General features: G+C 36.7%; 1 long non-coding RNA gene across 1 annotated transcript in view; it reads left to right on the top strand.

Moving 5' to 3' along the window:
* The first annotated feature begins 783 nt into the window (after positions 1 to 783).
* LOC117801589 overlaps positions 784 to 21,609 on the top strand; it is an 84,386-nt gene continuing 63,560 nt past the window's right edge. Inside the window, exons 1-2 of the long non-coding RNA XR_004624299.1 lie at positions 784 to 1,359; positions 12,276 to 12,399. This is a non-coding gene — a long non-coding RNA (uncharacterized LOC117801589). The remainder of the gene's footprint in view (positions 1,360 to 12,275; positions 12,400 to 21,609) is intronic.

Raw genomic sequence — 21,609 nt, 5'->3', positions numbered from 1 at the left:
GGAGGTCGTTCACAAATCATTGATTCTTATCTTGAAGTGGTACATTTTTTATGGTCATATTTTGAAGCTCATTTTTTATAATGCCCTCCAACTTCAATTTGATAAAGTAATACTGTTAAGCATAGAGACTCAATTTAGGAAGAGTTAAAACAGCTTTTAGTCATTTCACTCATCATTCTGCTAAAAAAACAAAAACAAAACCATTTCATGGATTTGAAAATAAGCATTCTGTAAAAGATGTGCACTTGAGTTTTTGAAAATTCAACTTGATACTGTAAGGATTAGCACCAACAAACACAACCAATGTACGTACATAGTGTGCGTGGGCTTCTTACTTCCTAGAAAGTTTACCATACTTACAGAGCAAGGCGACACTGAGAAGGCTGCATCTACAAAGTACTCTCGAGTTTCTAGTTTTGCTCCAAAATTCCTCTTCTCAGTTGCAGACAGATGGCCTCACCTCTCAGATGGGCAAAGCCGTGCTGTAAAAGCCCTCGTGTAACCGGAATAGGAAATAATAGTGGCACTATATGCATCTAGTAAGTAAAACAAAAACACCCCAAGTTGTTCCAGAACATGACTTTAACACAGAAAACCGGAAGAGCGGGATAAACAAAAAGAAGTACTGAAATCTGAAGCAGGAAGTTTCACTTCTTTTACCTTCTCCCATTAGTGCCTCTTATTGGCAGAAGCTAATAGGAATCATGTGGTCATAGGAGGCTGAAAAATGCAATCTATAGACTCTTGTTTCACAAAATGACATAGCGGAGTCCAGAAGGGAGAACGGGATCTGAGGGTATCCAGATGCATGTCCGGCACAGGAGGTGGTATGCTATTCTGCCCACAATGAGTTGTGGGTTTCTCTCTGTACTCAAAGTAGCTGCCTGGTCATCGACGCATACCCTTTCAGCTGGTGCCTTTTGTTTCCTGCAGCCAACAGCGGTGGGTTAGGTGGGTAGTCAAACTGACTTGATCTAGTGGGCCCACGGAGAAGAGAAAGAGATTTGGGATGTTTACCACTTCTATCCTACTATTAACTTGCATAAAGGCAAGGTAAAGGAGGGGTTAATATTAAGGAGGAAGCACCAGCTGCTAGACAGCTCTTTGAAATCTAAAACACCTCATCAGGGAACTAGTCATCTCAGGGGAAGACAATTCAATTCCCATTCTCCTGATCTCTAATTGAAGTTCCTGGAGGAGCAGAACATCACCTTAAAATACAGAAATGCAGAGGCTAGGAGACCACAACATCCATTAGAGAAATGTTTATTTATCCTCGAGAATAGTTAGCTCAGATCGAATGACTGGAAGCACCACAAGCCCCATATGGAGAAACTGAAGACTCAACATAATATAAATGTGAGTATATTTTGGAGTGACTGCCCTATCCCACCCTCTCTTCTCAGAATCTCTCTCCAGACTTCAGCCTCTGTGGGATGCACATTGTGTCTTGTCCCATCACTTTCATTCTGGTCACAGCTAATTGGATGAATGGTAGGCAACTGACTCCAAGTCAGTCAAAATGATCATCATTTAGTAACAAGTCAGATTCTGTTTCCTTAGAAATATACTAAGAAACTGAGGGTTTGTGGACAGCTGGAGTTGGCGCACTTGAGAATTAGCATGTAATGATGTGGACTGAGTCACCGCACTGAGAAAGAAAACTGTGGATAACAGAGAAAGTTGGTGTTGGTGGGGAAGTGACAAATCCAAGAGCTTCCACAGGAGAGAACATGCAGGAGAGAGAGGAGGTAGAAAAAGGAAGATAGAGAGGGAGATCTGCTTCTATCCCTCATGTGTTATATCCTGGTTGTAGGCCCCATAAAGCCTGTCTGGGCATAATATGCATGAAATATTGGTATTTTTAGGATGTATCCCACCTCTTTTTTTGAGTTAGCTGAATTGGTTTCGAAGTTAGCCCTAACTAAAGCAACAAACTTACTGAACCAAGATGTACATATAAAATAATGTTTTTTCCCAATATTTAATTCCTAAAATGTTCAACTGAGTTTCCGAAAATTTATTTTTGTTAAATACTAAACAGCTACAAGGTAATATTTATAAATTACATATGAGGTATAAAGTAAAAATACAATAAACACTGCATATCCACCACCTTGATTTGTTCCATTCTTTCCCTCCCTTCCTCCACTATTCTAAATTTTGTATTCATCTTCCATATTTTTAATATTCATGTAAATGTATTATGTGCTCTATCATCTTGTGAAATTAGCATTTTTGCTCTAAAATATACCTTGATATTAATTTTTAATCTTGCATGCAGGTATGCTGCATTCATTTCTATTGCTGTGTAATAGTTCTATTTCAACTATTACAGATCAAAATTTCATGTTTCATTTATCCTTTCAACTCTTTATGGACTTTGTTATTTGTTTCAGTTTCTTTTCATATTAAAACAGTATGCTACAGAATCTTTGTCATCATAGCCTATGCAAAAAAGCAGTTGTGAGTGTACCCTTAGAATTTCCAAATGACAAGAAATACATATTTTCAATTTTGTTTAATAATTAAAAATTATTTTCTGAAATGGATGAATAAATTTAAAATTCTTTTGGTTGCTTCACCTTCTCATCAATACTTAAATTTTTCACACTTCAACATTTTTTTTCCAATGAGGTTTCTGTATGAGTTGTCTTCAGAACAGTAGCACAGTCAACAGAATATCTGTTACCGTAGGTTTATGACCAAATGCTTTGGTCATGGGAACCTTCTGAAAATCCATACTGTGGTTAATTGTCATTAATTTGCACCTTGAATATATGTCCTGAGAGTGCTTTGGCACTCAGATAAAGTCAATGCATAGAAAATAAAAGTTGCAATATGTCTCAAAAAGAAACTTGCAAAATTATAAGTGATTGAAACACAAATATTATCACTTATTAAACATCTTTGAAGGCTGGATTTTTGTACAGGAAACATTTACATATAAAAGATGATCAAATTGTGATGTTTAATTTGTTTTAGAAAGTTCTCGGCTATCATGTCCAATTATTTGGCCAAGCAAATAAACTGTCAAATTTATTAAGTATAAAAATGAATCACGAACTTCACAGATGTTATTGTTAGCTTTCAGTTTCCTAAGAAAAACTGTACTTGGACGAATGCCTTACAGAGTTATTTAAAAATTCATTAAACACACTAAAAGGCTCCATGTAATCTGTGAGTTGACAGATATAATTATGAATTATGCATTGAAGCACATTGAAATAAAATATCAACTTAATAAGCTATTTTGACTGTATTTTTTACTTAGCTTCTTGAGAAATTATAACATCAAAAATATTTACATGCACATTGCATCCATGCTACTGGATGGAGAATAAATTAGTTATGCTTGTTCAAGAAAATAATTTATAAATTTCTAAATTTGTAAACTTAGGGGATATGTTGAATAATACAAATAGATATGAGCCTGGGCATATAGGAGACTTTCTTGGGTTTGTGCTATTATTTTCAGAAATATATAGAAGAAAAGGAAGACAAATCTGTGAACCTAGCTTACTGTGTTTTCCTCCAAGTATTATATTATGATCACAAATAGAATAACATTTGAAGTAAATCAAGGCATTTTAATTTAATCCTTCTTAATTTTAGTTTAATTTCTGTTAAAAAACCTTTTTAAGTCCACTCCAAAATCACAGAGCTTTCTCCACACTATGAGATAAAAGGTTTTTCATTAGCCTTTTCAATACCTCAGGATTGTGGTGGAAATAGCCTTTTTAGTGAAAATACACATTCATATAATCTGTACTGAAGGCAGACTTGCACAATTTATTAAAGTGTTACATTTAGGTATGTCTGGCTCCATCATCTCACTTCTGAATGGAAGGTGAAAAATAAAAAAGCTTCTGGAGATAACTCTTGCAGGAAATTTCCTGTTAAAGGTTGCATGGAAATTGCTATTAGCTGAAGATGCAGAAAAAGAAGAGATCACTAAGGGTTTTTTGTCCATAGAACTAATTCTGTAGAGAAGAGACTGACTCTGTAGAAGAGGTTGGGGGTGGGGTGAGGCAATCAGAGGAACAAAGTCAATAAGTAGGTGAGAAGGGATGGGATCCAGATACCAGGTGGATGCGAGGTCTCTGTGAAGATCAGGGACACTTTGCCTATAATATATGTAATATAATATGGGCTGCATAATGCATCTATCTATCTATTGTCTATCATATATATACATATATAAAAATATAAATACATATAAATAAACTTTGTATATTTATAAAATATATTTTATATATAATTATGTATATATATATGAATATATATGAAACAGAGGGAGAGAGAGCAGAAGCAGTAAGCATGCAAGTAGGTTATAGATTTTATGGAAGGAAGATGAGTAGTAGTTTGGTATGTCTGGTATGTCACAATGACTGAGTTACCAGCTGAGCTAATCAGCTGGGAATGAGAAGACAGGAGATATTAGAGATAGACTAAAGATTGAGAAGTGTAAAATAATGTAGGTAGGTGGGAGGAAGGAAATATAAATGTGTTTTCTATTCAGGCAAATATAGGAAGAAGAAAGATCTGTCGTTGCACATCAGTGTGAATTCCTGTGGTCGCTGAAAACTTTAGCCTCGTATCTAAGTCATACTACATATATTTCTCTTTCACTGAGTAACTCTGAAAATAAGGGGCAATTACTCAGCATGGCTCATTTTTCATCTTGTTCTGAACTTGGCATAACTTTGCAAAATTCAGCACTCCTGTTGAAATCTCAAGGGCACTTCAGCCTTGGCTCAGATGCTTGAGCAAGATGGGAAGTGGCCCTTCTGTCCTCTGAGCATACAAATCCAAACAAAATAAGGGCCAGCCTGGAACAGACTGGATGTGCAAACTTCAAAAGTGAGACCACAACATGCGTATAGAGATAACATGTCAGCAGCATTTCCTCTATTCCTCAAAAGTAGGAAGACTGATGAATCAGTGGTAACTTCTATTCAGCAGAAGCCATGCCTTTCTCATGCAACAATATTACTCTCTAATTAATAAGAAATGCTTGGAGATTAGATCGTAGAGTGATGTTTTAGAAAGGATGAGATCATTGTAAAGTATCAAACCAAAAAGCCATGGTTTTTAATGTGGAGCTACTTATTTTAAGGTGAGGATTGTTGAAACTTATTTTATTGTTCCAGAGTTGGGTGAAATCAGATGTAAGTGATGATTCCTCCCTCTAATATCGATCTCCACCTCATCTTCCAACCACGTATTTAATATGCTATTGTTAGGTCTATAATCTTTGATATCTTATTTTGCTACCACCACCTACTCCTCCTCACATTTAAAAACTTCTGGTAGCTTTCATTGCTATAGAAAATAATACAAAATCCTTTTAGCCTGGTATGAAACATTGATCCATTGATTCAATATGTATAAAACATTTACAATGTGCATATACTATTCTAAGAAATGGAATGGTGGAGATATTGCCATTTGTGACAACATGGATGGACCCCGAGGGTATTATGCTAAGTGAAATAAGCCAGACAGGAAAAGACAAATAGGATATGTTTTCACTCACATGTGGAATCTAAAACAAACAAATAAACAAGCAAACAAATGAAAAGCAGAAACAGACTGATAAATACAGAGAACAAACTGATGGTTGCCAGAGGGGTGGCAGGGGGATGGGCAAAATAGATGAAGGGGAGGGTGAGATTCAGGTTCCCAGTATGGAATGAATAAATCGCAAGAATAAAAGGTACAGCATAAGGAATATAAATGCTATTGTAATAGCATCGTATGGTGACAGATGGTAGCTACATTTGTGGTGAGCACAACATAATGTATGACCTACTAAATCACTGTGTTGTACACCTGAAACTAATGTAACATTCTGCGTCAACTACACTTCAACAAAAATCTTTAAGAAGTAAGAATGCAATGGTGAATAGGATAGGTAAATTCTCTGTGTATACGAGTTTACATTCTAAGAGGGACAGAAGGAGTGAAACAGATCATTTCAACAGCATTGAAGTCCTATAGAGCCATTAAAACAAGGTGATGCATGTCATATTATTTAATCCGTTAAACAATCTTATAAAGAAAGGGCAATATCTCCATTTTACAGCTAAGAAACTTGCCCACTTTTGCTCGATCAGCAAGAAATGGGGCCAAGCTAGGAATCAATCTCCACCTGACTCCACAGCTCTTAACCACCAAGTTTATTCCTTCCAGTCCTTCCAATTTTACAAACAGTATGCAGCTGTTTGCAGAATTTTAACCTTTGCTATTCTGTAAAGCCAAACACATACATGTTCAGAATTTTACAAATGTTAATGTATCACATGGTATATATTTGCCCCTTAAATTAGAATAACTGAATATAAAGCACTCTTTAGAAATAGTTTTCATTTTCTTGGTGATTTTCATAGTCTTACATATACTATGTATTCCTCATAAATATTGTGATTTCTCCTGCTTTGTTTGTTTTGGTGATTCACTGACTGTTTTAAATCCTGGGAATACTGAGGAACTAAGTGCATTTTCCATTTTAAACTAAAATAAAAATCCCAATATGTTAAACCTACTAAAGCAGTTGGTGAAGACCTGTACTAAATATAACTTTGAAATTCATACATAATTCTGTCACCACATTTATGACATTTATTCAAGAGTCAAATATCAAATCAAAGTTGCAACTAACTTTAGATTTATAGGGAGGATGAAAACTTAAGTCTACCAAAGAAATAACCAAATAAGAACTTGATATGGGTTCTTTAGAAGTGGTTCAGTTTTCAAAATTTCCAAGTTGGAAAAATGATTCATAACTAGATGCCTTGGAGAGAAAAATAAATGCACATTGTTATTTTGTTGAACAATAATAAAAAGAGAAGTGTACATGTAAGGCATATATATATGTGTGTATATATATATATATATATTTGTGTGTGTGTAATATAGAGACCCTTTATTTTTTTATTTTTATTATTATTATTTTTCTGGTCCTTCTTTTTTTATAATTTTTATTTTGTTATATTAGTCACCATACAGTACATCCCCAGTTTTTGATGCAATGTTCCATGATGTAAAGCATATTTTTAATTTCTCTATCTGCTTTTCATAAACACCAACTCAAAGCATGGTGTTACAAGGTCAAAAGCCGACCATCTTTCCAACCTGACAGACATAATTATTATTTGTAACTAGAATAGTAATCCATAAGAACAGATCAATCAAGTTAGAAAATTACATGCAAAAGTACCTTTCAATAGCTTTCTTTACACCTGCAACACACCTGGCCCATCCCAAATGTATGTCTCCACCAGTACAACCTGTCACAAATATTTCTAGATGTCTTTGTCAGAAATATTATTACAAAAACATGCATATCCAAGTAGAGAAAAGAAATCCTCTCTTGTCTTGGAAAGTAAGATATTATTTGGTTCAGTTTGGTTTGGTTAGGGTTAATGTAGACACCTGAAATAGATTTTATCTTATATGATAAATTAAAGAAAGAGACACATTAAGCTATTAGTTGGGCCATCAAAGACTTAGGTCAACCTAATAGTATGCTTTGCATTAAAACTCAGTGTATGCCCTTCAACAGATGACTGGATTAAGAAGCTGTGGTCCATATATACAATGGAATATTAGCTATCAGAAAGAATGAATTCTCAACATTTGCTGCAACATGGACGGCACTGGAGGAGATAATGCTAAGTGAAATAAGTCAAGCAGAGAAAGACAATTATCATATGATTTCTCTCATCTATGGAACATAAGAACTAGGAGGATCGGTAGGGGAAGAAAGGGATAAAGAAAAGGGGGGTAATCAGAGGGGGGAATGAAACATGAGAGACTATGGACTGTGAGAGGCAAACTGAGGACTTCAGAGGGGAGGGTGTGGGGGAAGGGGATAGCCTGGTGATGGGTAGTAGGGAGGGCACGTATTGCATGGTGCACTGGGTGTTATACGCAACTAATGAAGCATCAAACTTTACATCGGAATCTGGGGATGTACTGTATGATGATTAACACAATATAATAAAATAAAATTAAAAAAAAAACTCAGTGTACTAAGTCAAGGCAATGATAATAATTAATAATAATGTATAATAACATATGATTATATAATAATAATAATCAGAAGAAGAAGGAGGAGGTGGAAGAGAAAAAGGAAAAGTATAGGGCCATAGTTTCCTTCATACGTTCTGTCTCTGTCTCTCCTGTCCCTTGGCTTCCTATCTTCATATATGCATTCTTTCTAGCATAGATTTCTAGGAAGGACCTCCTAGGTCATCTAGATCAGAGGTTTTTATTTTGGGATTCATTAGCAGACTTTAGGAAAGATCCAGGATCCTCTCTGAAATTGAGTGGTATTTATTTATACATAGATATGTTCATATTTCTGGAAACGGAGGCACATTCTCAAAGAGCTCTCTATGCCCCAGTAGCTAAGCACAAAAGTCTAGACCAATGTATACTTATTTTATAAAAGAGGAAACTGAGATCTAGAGAAGTGAACTAAAATTAAGGTCGGGTATCACCTTATACTGATCTAAAGTTTTTCACCTACATCTTTTCATTCAGGCTTAGTATTTTTTTAAATATGTTTTTACCCCAAACATCACATTTGGTTGAGGTATACTTTACATAAAAAGAAGGATCTAGTTGAATTTTAATTTGCAGGGAGGATCACCAATGTCCCCGGGAGTGGATGGGTGAAGTAATGTGTTGCTCAGATTTTTTAATCTGATACCTGGTGATACTTGTTTTCTGGGAAATTGCTCTAAGACACAAAACCTTCTGAAAGCTTTAGGCACTAAGTCATTATGGAGATGAGAAAATCAGGGGGAAAAAAGTTTCTGAAGGATGTTAAGGAACAGGTTGTTACTTTGCTCTGAATTGACCAAACCTAAAATCTGTGACTCGTCCTTTATCCTACATTCTTCCTCACATGCCAGCTGGTTCCACCACCTTGATCTCTCCCTCTCATTCTGTCACTTGTTTCCACCTCATCTGCCACCACCTGAGTTTATGCCATCATCAGTTTCACCTGGATCACAGCAACATCTTTATTGGGTCTTTGTTTTGTTTTGTTTTGTTGTTTTACTTCTGCCCATGCTCCTCTCCTCTCTTCCTTCATTCACCTCCAAATCACCTTGCCAAAGGTCTGCCTTCAAGACAGAGCCCACATCTTTTTCTGTGTGTCTTTTCCGGGACAGTCCATTCTCTCACCACCTTCCCAAAGCAATAATTCCTACAAGACATTCTGATACTTACGCACATTGATGAACCTGCCAGACTTTCCCAGGCCTCTGCACCTTGGCCAATCCTGTTTCTCTGCCTGGAAATCATCTCCTTTTCTTTGTTACCACTGAGACTTAGCTTAAGCATCTTCTCATCTAAGAGGTGTCTCTGGACACTGAACTCCCATCCCTGGCTCATGATGGGGCTGCGTCAGAGGCAGGTGTCTCTTCTCTGAAATTGCATGACAGCTCCATCAGTCGCACTATCAAGTCACTGGTCATATTGTGTCCCCAAGCACATGAACTTTTTCTAAAATGACTATACCTTACTCATCTTTGTAATCCTGAAGCATAGTGTTAAACAGAATGAAGAGAATTGATAAACATTCCATTTAAGTATTTATCAATTTCCTTTATCTTTGTGCTAGAGCAATCATGCTGATTTTATATTTATTCAATTTTATTCAGCTGGCCCAATTTTTGAAAGCTTAACAGAAAACTATCTTCTGGGGCGCCTGGGTGGCACAGCGGTTGAGCATCTGCCTTCGGCTCAGGGCGTGATCCCGGCGTTATGGGATCGAGCCCCACGTCGGGCTCCTCTGCTGGGAGCCTGCTTCTTCCTCTCCCACTCCCCCTGCTTGTGTCCCCTCTCTCACTGACTGTCTCTATCTCTGTCAAATAAATAAATAAACTTTAAAAAAAAAAAAAAGAAAACTATCTTCTAAATAATAACCAGTATTAATAGCTAACATTAATATTGTGCTTTCTATGAGCCGGGAACTATACTAAATAGTTGACATGAGTATGTCTTCGTAACTTTGAAATATAACCCCATTGTATGGATATAGAGACTGAGGCCAATAATACCAAGATGACTTTCTCAAGGTCACCCAACCACAAAATGTGAAATCAGAATGTAACCATGATTTACTTGTCCTCAAACACTATCTCATAAATGCAATACTTAGAGTACCATTTTATGAAAGATTTTATTTATAAATATCTGATCTCTTTCCTTATGCAGTAAAATTCCTGCTTTACATGCCTATTCAATTATTTTCATACATGTAAAACAAGTACAGGATGCGTGTACTCAAGTTCAATAGTGAGCTCATGCATTATCTCATTTTGGCAACAATTTAAAATCAAATAAATTCCAAAATGCATTTCAAAATATATATAACAATGGAAGCAAGTAGATATTTGTAGAGAATATTATGGTGTCTCTAAATCTTCCAGAGATCCATCAGAGCGACAAAACTTCACAGTTTTATCTCAGTTTATTCTTTATAATTTTGAACTTTGAGTATGGTCAGAAAAACTACTATAGTCATTTGTACATGGTAACAAAGACTAAGGCCAAGAAAGGTGAAGTGTTCAGATCATTTGCAAAAGAGCAAAGTCTACAACTCATGTCTCATTAGCTCCAGTCCAATATTACTTGGCATTGAGAGAAAAAGGAGATAAAGACTCTTGGTTTCATCATAATGGTCCTTTAGGATCACAAAGTCTTTTTTCTTTTTTTCTTTTTTTACCCAATGAAATAGGAGTGCTTCTTCTCTGCACCCCAGCCTCTTTGGCTTATAGAAACCAACTCCATTCCTTTTAAATCACACACTTCCAACCCCTGCCCCCAACTCTCACTCCACCTCTCCCCCTGGAGCCTCAGGAATTCATTCCTTAAACTGCATGTGTGAAGCTTTGGAAAGCTATATGGGTAGAACACAGAATTTCCAATGGGGCACATTAATATTTTCAAGTTCAACCAGATTTATTTGAAACCTGGCTCATGTTTACAAATCTAACTGGCATCTGGCATTTGTTATGAAACTAACTCAGCTTTAAAAATGCCTGCCAGCCCTGTGGCAAATCAAGTCGTACCCATTTAATGAGAAGTATAGATGCTAGCTTCTCTCCAAGCTAACCAGATGCCCAGACTGCCAACTCATCTACCACCAACATATTAACGGTGTTGACACCTCCATGATTTGCATTTGGATCCAGATTACAAAATAGGATTGTGATATCAGCAAGCTGAATGATGATTCCTAAACTAGAAACATCTGTTTATGTTTTATCTAACATTTTGAATAACTCTGTGTGTGTGTGTGTGTGTGTGTGTGTGTGTGTGTGTGTGTGTGTTATCTATATCCCACACCTGTGCTTTTGTGAGGTATATAGGATCCTGTTACAATGCCTTATGAAAAGCTGACTCACAAGACACACTGTTTGGACTCCAAAACAATATTATACATGCTTCAATATTAAAGCAAAAGGCATAAAATAAAAACTATGTGAGTGGAAACTGTGTATATTTTCTTCCTGCCACTACCACTTTCCATTTTTTTTGTTGCTTGAGATGTAAAAAGAAGAATTCCAAAACTAGCCTAGATTGGCAAAGAAGGTCCAGATACGTTCACTTCAATTTTTACCAATAATGGAATCTCAGTGCACTGAGTCTCCACATATTTTGTCAGATCTCAAACTCTTAACAAGGTGTTTTCAAAATTGTTTAATACCTTCATATCTCTTAAATCCCCCCAAAACATGACTGTTTAGCAACTGTAACTTTCCCTAAGAAGAAGCATGATACCTCCTTGGGAATGTTTGGTCTGATGATATATATTCAAGTATTTTTATAGCAGAGATAGGATGCTAACAAAACACCAAAGTCATATTTTCCATTTTTAATTACATTTTTAACATAGCTGAAGTCTCCCGAGGGGGCCCGGGAGGACGTTTAATTCTAATCTGATATGTTTTGACCAACAGCATGGGGTTTGGAGGAAAGAGCAAAATGAAGGTTAAAACTGAGGAAATTATTTCTCTAGGATTATGTTTGATTCGCTCTCTTTTCTACTGGAATATCTTAATTTTATGATGTCTTCTGAACACCCTGCTCCCAAATTGGGTAAGATTCAAGAAATTTGAGATTGAGCAAATTTACATTCTTAAAACCTCAGAGAACTAAAAAAATAATAATAGCTTTTTTGGAAATAAATATATCCTCTTCCAAAGTCTCCAGTCTCTACTTAACATAATAATTTATCTTATTTTATTTATAAGTGTGGTACAGAGACAGTGTCAACGAGTCCTGTGAAAACTGCCTCCCTCATTCTTCTGCAGAAGCAGCAGATTTCCCAGAAAGATTGCCCAAACTTGGTAGTCCCAGGTCTTTTCACTGTAACTGGTAAGTATGCTTAGTCATTCTCCTTCCTCACCTGGTCACAGAAATTTTTCTTTGTACTATATGGTGCTTGCCTATATTTAGTTTAACATTTTACCATTTACCTCTGGCTCTTTGTGTCATGTGAGTAAATCTCAACTCCCCCAAAATATTGTTAAGGGATCACATCATATATTGCTTTTGCTTCCCAACCGAGGGACACCCAACCAAATATTAGAGACTTTGACGTTTAATAAATTCAGGTTAAATAAAAATTTCCCTTAGTATTCACAGAGTATATATGGTTCTTTTAAATACAGAAGGACTTCTTTTTCTTCAAGGAGGGTAGCAAAGAGGAAAGAAAAGGGAAGGAGAAAGGGAAGGAAGCTAAATAGCAGAAAAGGAGGAAGAGAGCAAGAAAAGGAAAAGATCACATGTCAAGCCACTAGGCTGGGTACTTACAAATTTAAGTACCTCGACAAATCCCATCATCATTATTATCTGGATTTTAGAGATGAGGCAACTGAGGTTCCAAGAGCTCAGGTAACCAGCTGAGCCGGAATTTGATTTCAAAGGAAGGCCATACACATTCTATCAGATGAGCTCCTGTCCTTCCTGAAAAACAGGAAACCAAGAAAGTAACTTAATATTGTTTTGCCTTTACATATTGGTGGAGAGTTCATACAGAGAATAGAATCACTTTGGTATATACATGCACACACATAATTGATTGTATATACATATACATACATTTGGGAAATTATTTTTTTAGAATTCTGCATGTGCCCCTCTCTAGGTTGTCCTCATATCTTCAGTCTGTTTTCTTTGTTTAAACGTCTTGCATCACAAATGGTCTCCTATAATTTTTTCTATTGCCAATTATGATACTGACATGATCCCGTATGTTCTACCTCCTTCAAGAATCCTTTGCTGCCTGAGGCTACAGCATAAATTTTGCTCCTTTTCTCAATAAAACTTGGATTCTCATTGTTCTTTGCTCTCAATGCTCTCCTCACTCCATCTCCCACCTGCCTGGACATCAAAAAAGAAACTCCAAGAAAGGGTTTTTTCCTATACATCTCCCAGTGTCATTTATAAAATTGTTGATACACAATATATTTTAATCTATCAACCACGTTCTTTCCAAACACACATAAATGACTTTTAGTAATAGTAGATTGTTTGAGTTCTCATTATAAAAGCATTTATTCAATAAATATCCATTGGACCCTAATATACCCTAGGTCGTATTCTAAGTAGTGTAGATTTAACAGTAAAGAGAGCTGGGAGAGATCCTCCTCTATTAAACAAAGTAAACAAAAAGGAAACCTCTTAAAGATCACATGAAATCATAGCAATGGCATCTCCCATAGTTTACCGAGACCTGACATGACTTTGCTATATTCAGGGAGCCTAGGGAATTAGTGTGTTTATGCTTGCAACTAAAAATCACATACGTCCCTCAAAATTCATTCCTTTTTTTAGCTGCAAGTGGTTAACTGGAAGCAATCATGGTATGAAAGGATATACTTAACCACTGTAAAAATGACTGATCTTTTACTTACTTTTTTTTTTTTTAAAGATTTTATTTATTTATACGACAGAGATAGAGACAGCCAGTGAGAGAGGGAACACAAGCAGGGGGAGTGGGAGAGGAAGAAGCAGGCCCATATCAGAAGAGCCTGATGGGGCTCGATCCCGCAACGCCGGGATCACGCCCTGAGCCGAAGGCAGACGCTTAACCGCTGTGCCACCCAGGCGCCCCTTTACTTACTTTTTATATGACCAGACCTGGGTATAGGGACAAGAATATACAATCTAAAGTGGAGAAAATCCAGAGGGCTTATCAGAGTGCTTCAGAAATATTATATTAAAACTTTCTATTTCTCAGAGTTGTTTATTTGACCTTGGATGACTAAGAAACCAGGGCTCATCTAGGAAAGGACAGCTTTGAAGCAGATAATAATCCAAATCTATAGAACACTTCACTCATGACAGAACATCTTCACATTCATTATCTTCTTGGATTCTCACAATAAAGTGTAAGATTAGAAAGGCAAGGATTGAATTTCCATTGTACAAATACAGAAAAAGAAGCTCATAGAAAATATACTTAAGATCACATTGATAAGGGGGTGGAAGGATGGGCAAATTGATGAAGGGCAGTGGGAGGTATAGGCTTCCAGCTATGGAATGAATAAGTCATGGAGATAAAAGGCACAGCATAGGGAATATAGTCAGTGGTATTGTAACAGTGTTGTATGGTGACAGATGGTAGCTACTCATGGTGAGCACAGTGTAACACACAGAGATGTTAAACAACTGTGTTGTACATTTGAAATTAATGTAGCATTGTGCGTCAACTATACTTCAATGAAAAAAAAAAGGAGGGACGCCTAGGTGGCTCAATCCGTTAAGCATCCGACTCCTGGTTTCAGTCAGGTTATGATCTCAGGTGAGATGGAGCCCACCACCCTCAGGCTCTGCACCTCAGCATGGAGTCTGCTTGAGACTCTCTCTCCCTCTTCCTCTGCCCCTCCCACTTGTGCTCTCTCTCTCTCTCTAAAATAAATTAATAAATCTTAAAAGAAAAGGAAAGGAAAATTTCAAAAAACAACAACAACAACAGATCACAGTGATAGGAACTGGTGAAACCAGGACACAAAGCCAGGCCTTCTGACTATCGTCCTGGCTTCATTTCATTACAACCATGAACTCTAAATTATCTTGGAACCATAGAACATAATAACTTGTAGGTTTTATGCATTCAAAATTTTCCAGAAACATATTCTTGTTAAGCTTAAACATTGATGAAAGACCTACCAAATATGCCACTTAGATTATCTTGATTGTCACATTTTATTCATGCTTGTATGAAGATCATCAAAGATTACAATTTGATGAGACTAAATCTGGAAACACTTCAGGAAGTATAAAAATGTTATTTTATGTGAGGTGGTGGAAGGATGAGGAATGGTAGAGAGCAAGAGTGACCTTTCCTAGTCACCAAAATTGCAGAAGATATTTATAGTGAAAGATAGAAGGCAAAGCACCAAATCAATGCTAATACTTGAAACTTATTCTGTGACAAATTTCGTAATGGCTTTGGAATCTAAAACACCAGTACAGTTGTCTCTTTTCATAACACAGTATTCATTCAATTACCAGATGGAGAAAGGTAGCCATCGGAGATAGGAGCCCTAGCGAAAACACTGTCTAGAGCTTTTTATTGGGCATACTATAATTGTTTAGCTAACTTTTTTTGTTGTTTGATAAGATTTTTCAAAACCAAGAAAGAAGCATCTCAAAGTGGTGACAAAAGAAACATGACAAAGTGGTATATGTTGATTGACAGACATGGTTTCTGTGGAGGTTACGTTCTGAACTGAGTATCCAAAACATTCTCTCCTGCCTAGGCCTTACAAGCCTTTGCCAAAAACAAAAGTAGCATTTCCAACCACCTGTCACTTGAAACAAAGTTTTCATACTTATAAAGAAAACAATACCTGTGGTAACAGAGATACTCTATGCATCACCAAAACTGGATCCCAGTTTATAGGGGTCTAGGGTTTCACCTTGTAGTATCTTAGTCTATTTGTTGCTGCGAACAGTTGTGGATGGTCACACATGAATTCCCACACTTGTATTCATTGAGAAGGAATAAATGTATACATAATCCCTCACTTTGGTGGCACCAAGTGTTTCTGTTATCATTTCTGTAGAACTGTAAGACTTTGACTCAATGGCCAGCTACTACTTATTCATTAGTCAGTCCAAGCATGTGTAACAATCTGACAATTTTAGAAAATATAAACCATAAACTCATATATTCAAGAAATTTAAATATCTTTACTTTTCTTAAATCAATTTATTTATTTATTATTGTTTTAATGGTTTTTTATTATATTATGTTAGTCACCATACAGTACATCCCGGGTTTCTGATGTAAAATTCGATGATTCATTAGTTGCGTATAACACCCAGTGCACCATGCAATACGTACCCTCCTTACTACTCATCACCAGTCTATCCATTCCCCCACCCCCTCCCCTCTGAAGCCCTCAGTTTGTTTCTCAGTGTCCATAGTCTCTCATGCTTCATTCCGCCTTCTGATTACCCCCCCTTTCTTTATCCCTTTCTTCCTCTACCGATCATCCTAGTTCTTATGTTCCATAGATGAGAGAAATCATATGATAATTGTCTGTCTCTGCTTGACTTATTTCACTTAGCATTATCTCCTCCAGTGCCGTCCGTGTTGCAGCAAATGTTGAGAACTCGTTCCTTCTGATAGCTGAGTAATATTCCATTGTATATATGGACCACAACTTCTTAATCCAGTCATCTGTTGAAGGGCATCTTGGCTCCTTCCACGATTTAGCTATTGTGGACAATGCTGCTGTGAACATTGGGGTGCATATGGCCCTTCTCTTCACTATGTCTGTATCTTTGGGGTAGACACCCAGTAGTGCAATGGCTGGGTCATAGGGTAGTTCAATTTTTAACTTTTTAAGGGACCTCCACACTGTTTTCCAGAGTGGCTGTACCAACTTGCATTCCCACCAACAATGTAGGAGGGATCCCCTTTCTCCACATCCTCTCCAGCATACTTTTCTTAAATCAATTTAAATCTGACTTTTATTTCTTACATTAGGCCAATGGAAGTTTCAATTAAGAAAAAGACTTTCAAGTCTCTTCTCCATACTGACCTAAGCCTTCATAGTTCATCTAAACCAAGGACTACTGTTTCCATATCACATTAAGAGAGTATAGGATGGAAGATTTTTCAGGATTGGCAATCAGACTAAGTTTTGGAGTCTCTAGCTAAACTTCAAAGCCGTAGTGCTGAAGGCAGTGTCTCTTTTTCAATCCCTACTGTCCTCAAACAATTCTGTCTTCCTGTACTCTAGCTCACTCTCTTCAACTATGTGATTCAGGCTTTCACAAAATATGGGCAAGCAGTTGGGCTTCCAACAGCTTCTGTTTCCTGCCTTCAAGATTCCCTGAGGCCAAGAAATAAAACCCAGAGAGTGGAGTGACCTCTGGTTCCCATGGGAAGATGTGATTGGCTTGTTTGAATACTTTAACAGGTTGTCAGGCTTGGGCCCTAATACAGTAAGACTGGTGTCTTGTAGGAAGAGGAAGAGACAATATCTCTCTCTCTCTCTCTTCTCCTGCCCTCCCCCCAAAAAAATATGCACAAAGGAAAGGCCATGTGAGGACACAGCAAGAGGGTAACAGGCTATAAGCCAAGAAGTGAGGCATCACCAAAAACCAAAGCTTCCAGTACCTTGATGTTGGTCTTTGAGCTTCCAGAACAGGGAGAAAATACATGTGTGTTGTCTAAGCCACCCAACCTGTGGTGCTCTGTTACGACAGCTGAGCTAACACAGCCATATCTATGAATAGAATGATTTAATAGTGTTTATATGTCAATGTCTCCCAAATTGATCTAAAGATTCAACACAATCCCAGTTGACATCTCAGCAGGGCTTTTGGAGAAATTAATGGGCTAATTCTAAATTAATATGGAAATATAAAAGATCTAGAATTGCCAAAGCAATTTTGAAAATAATAACAAAGCTGAAGGATTTATACTAAATGACAGCATGATTTCAAGACATTATAAATCTATAGTAGTCAGGTATAATATTGGTATAATCATACCATATATTGATAAACAGATCAGAAAAAGGGGTCCAGAAATAGACTAACACATATATAAACATTTAATTGTCAACAAAGATGTCAAGGTAATTTTATGGTGAAAGGATAGTCTTTTCAGCATATTAAACAGAAACATTTGGATATCCATGTGGAAAAAAAACAAAACAGAGCAAGCAAACAAAAACTCAACCCTAACTTTATATATACACAACTTAACTCGAAATAGATTATAGACCTAATTCTAGGAGCTGAACCTATATAACTACTATATATCAGAAGAAAAACTGAAGAATATTTTTGCAACCCTGAATTTGTTAAAGATTTCTTAGGCCACACAAAAAAATCAATCATAAAATGAACAAAAATTGACAGATCTCATCGATATTTAAAGAAAAAAAAACTTTTGTTTTTTGTAAGACATGTTAAGAAAATGAAAAGACAAGACACAAACAGGGAGAATATATTTTGCAAGACATATCTACAATGAAATACTTGAACCCAAACTATGTATAGAACACTTACAATGTAATTCAAAGATAAACAACCCAGTAAAAGAAGATTTGAACAGAGCTTTATTAAAGAATTTATTACAAATAGCAAATAAGCACATGAAAAGATGATTGACATCATCAGTCATTAGTCACAATGAGAGGACACTATGTATCCTCTCCATGGCTTAAATTAAAATGACTGAAAATGTCAAGTGTTAGTATGGATATAGAGCGACTGGAACTCTCACATATCACTTGTGGAAATTCAAAATAAAACAGACACTTGAGAAACAGTTTGGTAGTTCCTTAAGAAGTTAAATACCAGTTGCTATAAAACCCACTAATCCTATTCCAACAGAGTCACCCAAGAAAAATGAAAACATCTCTCCACACAAAAATTTAAACTTGAATATTCATAGTAGCTTTATTTACAATTGCCACAACTGGAAAAACCCAAACACTCATCAAATTGTGATATATCCATTAAATGAAATACTACACGGCATAAAAAAGGAAACAGTTGATAGATGCAACACATGAACAGATTTCCAATGCATATGCTATCTGAAATCAACCAGACAAAAAGACTTCAGAAAGTATGGTGCCATTTACATGAAATTCTAGAAAGAGCCAAGCAATAGTAAAAGAAAGCTGATCACTGGTTGTCAGGGGCTGTGAGTGTGGACTGCAAAGGAGGGTAAGGAAATGTTTTACATTATGTTTGTCGTGGTAGTTCCACAACTCTACGTATTTGTCCAAAGTCAATGGATTGTGCAATTAAAATAGATGAATTTTAGATTCTAAAAATTATATGCTGGTAAAGCTAATATAATAATAATAATAGAGCTTCAGGAAGGTTATTCACCCAAAAAAAGAATAATTATATGCAGATGCACAGATACATTTCCAATCAAATATGATACAGTAAGTTTATCAAAAAGCCAGTGTGCATTAATTAATGACAAGTAGAACTTTACTACTTTCATTTAAAATTTAAGTTTTGGAGGTGCCTGGCTGGCTCAGTCAGTAGAGTGTGCAACCTTTGATCTCAGGGTTGTAAGTTCGAGCCCCAGATAGGGGGCAGAGATTACTTAAAAATAAAATTAAAAATAAATAAAGTAAAATTTAAGTTTTGAAATGTGAAATTTGATATCTTAAGTAATTATAGACATTCAAGTTATGATAATAGTTGAAGAAAGGTCAATGAGGAAAATTACTGAATAATGTCAATATGCTTTTCTCTTTTGACTTCTTTGTACCAAACTTTTTTTAGTCAGGCAGGGCATTCATTTACTTTAAGGACGATAGAGCTAATATTCAGATTTGACTTTCAAAAGAGAAATTTTGAATTTAAAGCAGAGACTTGAAGACTTGGTGTTACTAAAGAAAATAAACTGGTTTTCTAGATTTTACCTATAATTAGCTATTGGGATGCAGGTCTGATTGACTGAAGACACAGGCAGAAAGATATAGCAGGCTATAGCACAGGGGAAATATACAACAGAAACCTAGGGCAGAAATGGGAAAGGTGGGTTGGAGGGGAAGCAAGAGCAACATTGAAAGATTCAGGGAGATAATAAGAGAGCTCGAAGGACAAATACCACCATGGTCACTTTGCCCCTTTTGAAATCTGTAAGGGTTTGGGGGCCCATGGAAAGTTCTCAATACAGAAAGGGGCACCTGAAGACAATGGGCCTACATTGTGAGGGAGTTGTCCCCTACACAGGTTGGTGCCTTATATACAACACCACCAGTACCATAAGTCCAGATTTCAAAGAGGGAAATGGATCGATACTTAAGGACATGACAACACTTCCATTTCCCCAAGGCCTATACGAGGAATGTGGGAGACCCAGAAAATGTCAAATGGTTGTGGGACCCAGAGACACAGAGAAGAATAAAGGATCTGCAGAGGCCCAGGGTTGAGAAAACAAGACTGCAGGATGCAAGAGCTTTGGTACTGGAGGGAACTTGTCACAAGGTTATTTTAAGAATGACAGAACTTCAGGTTGAAGAGGTAAGATAGCTTCCCTGAAGTCACTAGAGTTAGTAGGTGGTGGAATCAAGACTCTGTCAGGTGGATTGTTTTTGAGCACACACCCTTTCGGGTACACCCCTTAGTGTACACTTGCAGCCATTTCTTGGTGCATAATCAGTTGTGAAGATGGGAAAAAATACCAGAAAAATCACTTATATCTCACACAATTAGGTTTTGGGGTTTTGTTTTGTTTTGGTTTGGTTTTTGTTTTTTGTGTTTTTTTGCAATCATCCACCACAAGGATCTTAGAAGACTGGAGATGAATTCTAATCCAGATCTAAGAATGACCCTAAATGCTCAGTAGCAGAAAGACTGGGTTCCTCATACTAACTAAAACTTGCCATCAAGTACAGTGTAGCAGCCTATTTATAAAGAGTTAAAACCATCTGAGGCAAACCTTTATCTCTTTCAAATACAGTATAACGTGGGAGAGAACACAAAGCTATTGGCTTTACCAAGAAGTCTCTTGGTGATATTCCCCTTTGCCTCATCTACGCAGGGGGTACTCTTATTAAAATATTGCCCAGCCTCAAAAGCCATGGCTCCCTCTCCTGCTTCTATGTTATATGAAGACACAACTATGCCAGGAAATTTTAACACTACGTTGAAAAGAGACATAGCCATAGGCTTTTGTTATGGCTAAGAACATGACCCACCAAAGTTTATCCAGGTCTGGCAACACTGGGACTCAAAGTATGGAAGCAGAAAGATTTTTAATTTGTACCTACTTGTAAATTACAGAAATGCTTTGCCCTCACCGAATATAAGAAATTCATTACCATATCTTGACCGGAGTAGAGACAGATGTAAGACAAATCCTAGGCAGGATTTAGAAGCAATCAGCCAACAAATATTTATTAAGTGCTTACACCCCATACTAGGCAATCCACAGACATTTATCCTTAGTATTCTTCCATTTTCATGTTCCTATCCTTTCCTGTGGGCCTTCAAATGCCTATTGCCCACTTGCTGACCCAAAGATCTCCTGAGTCTCCTACTATTTTACTTCTTTGATAAATATTTTAACTACATTAAGGAATT

The sequence above is a fragment of the Ailuropoda melanoleuca genome, chromosome 3, assembly GCF_002007445.2.
Source record: "Ailuropoda melanoleuca isolate Jingjing chromosome 3, ASM200744v2, whole genome shotgun sequence".
NCBI classification, from domain to species: domain Eukaryota; kingdom Metazoa; phylum Chordata; class Mammalia; order Carnivora; family Ursidae; genus Ailuropoda; species Ailuropoda melanoleuca.
The sequence above is the reverse complement of the archived record's forward strand: the minus strand, read 5'-3'. Positions and strand labels throughout refer to the sequence as shown.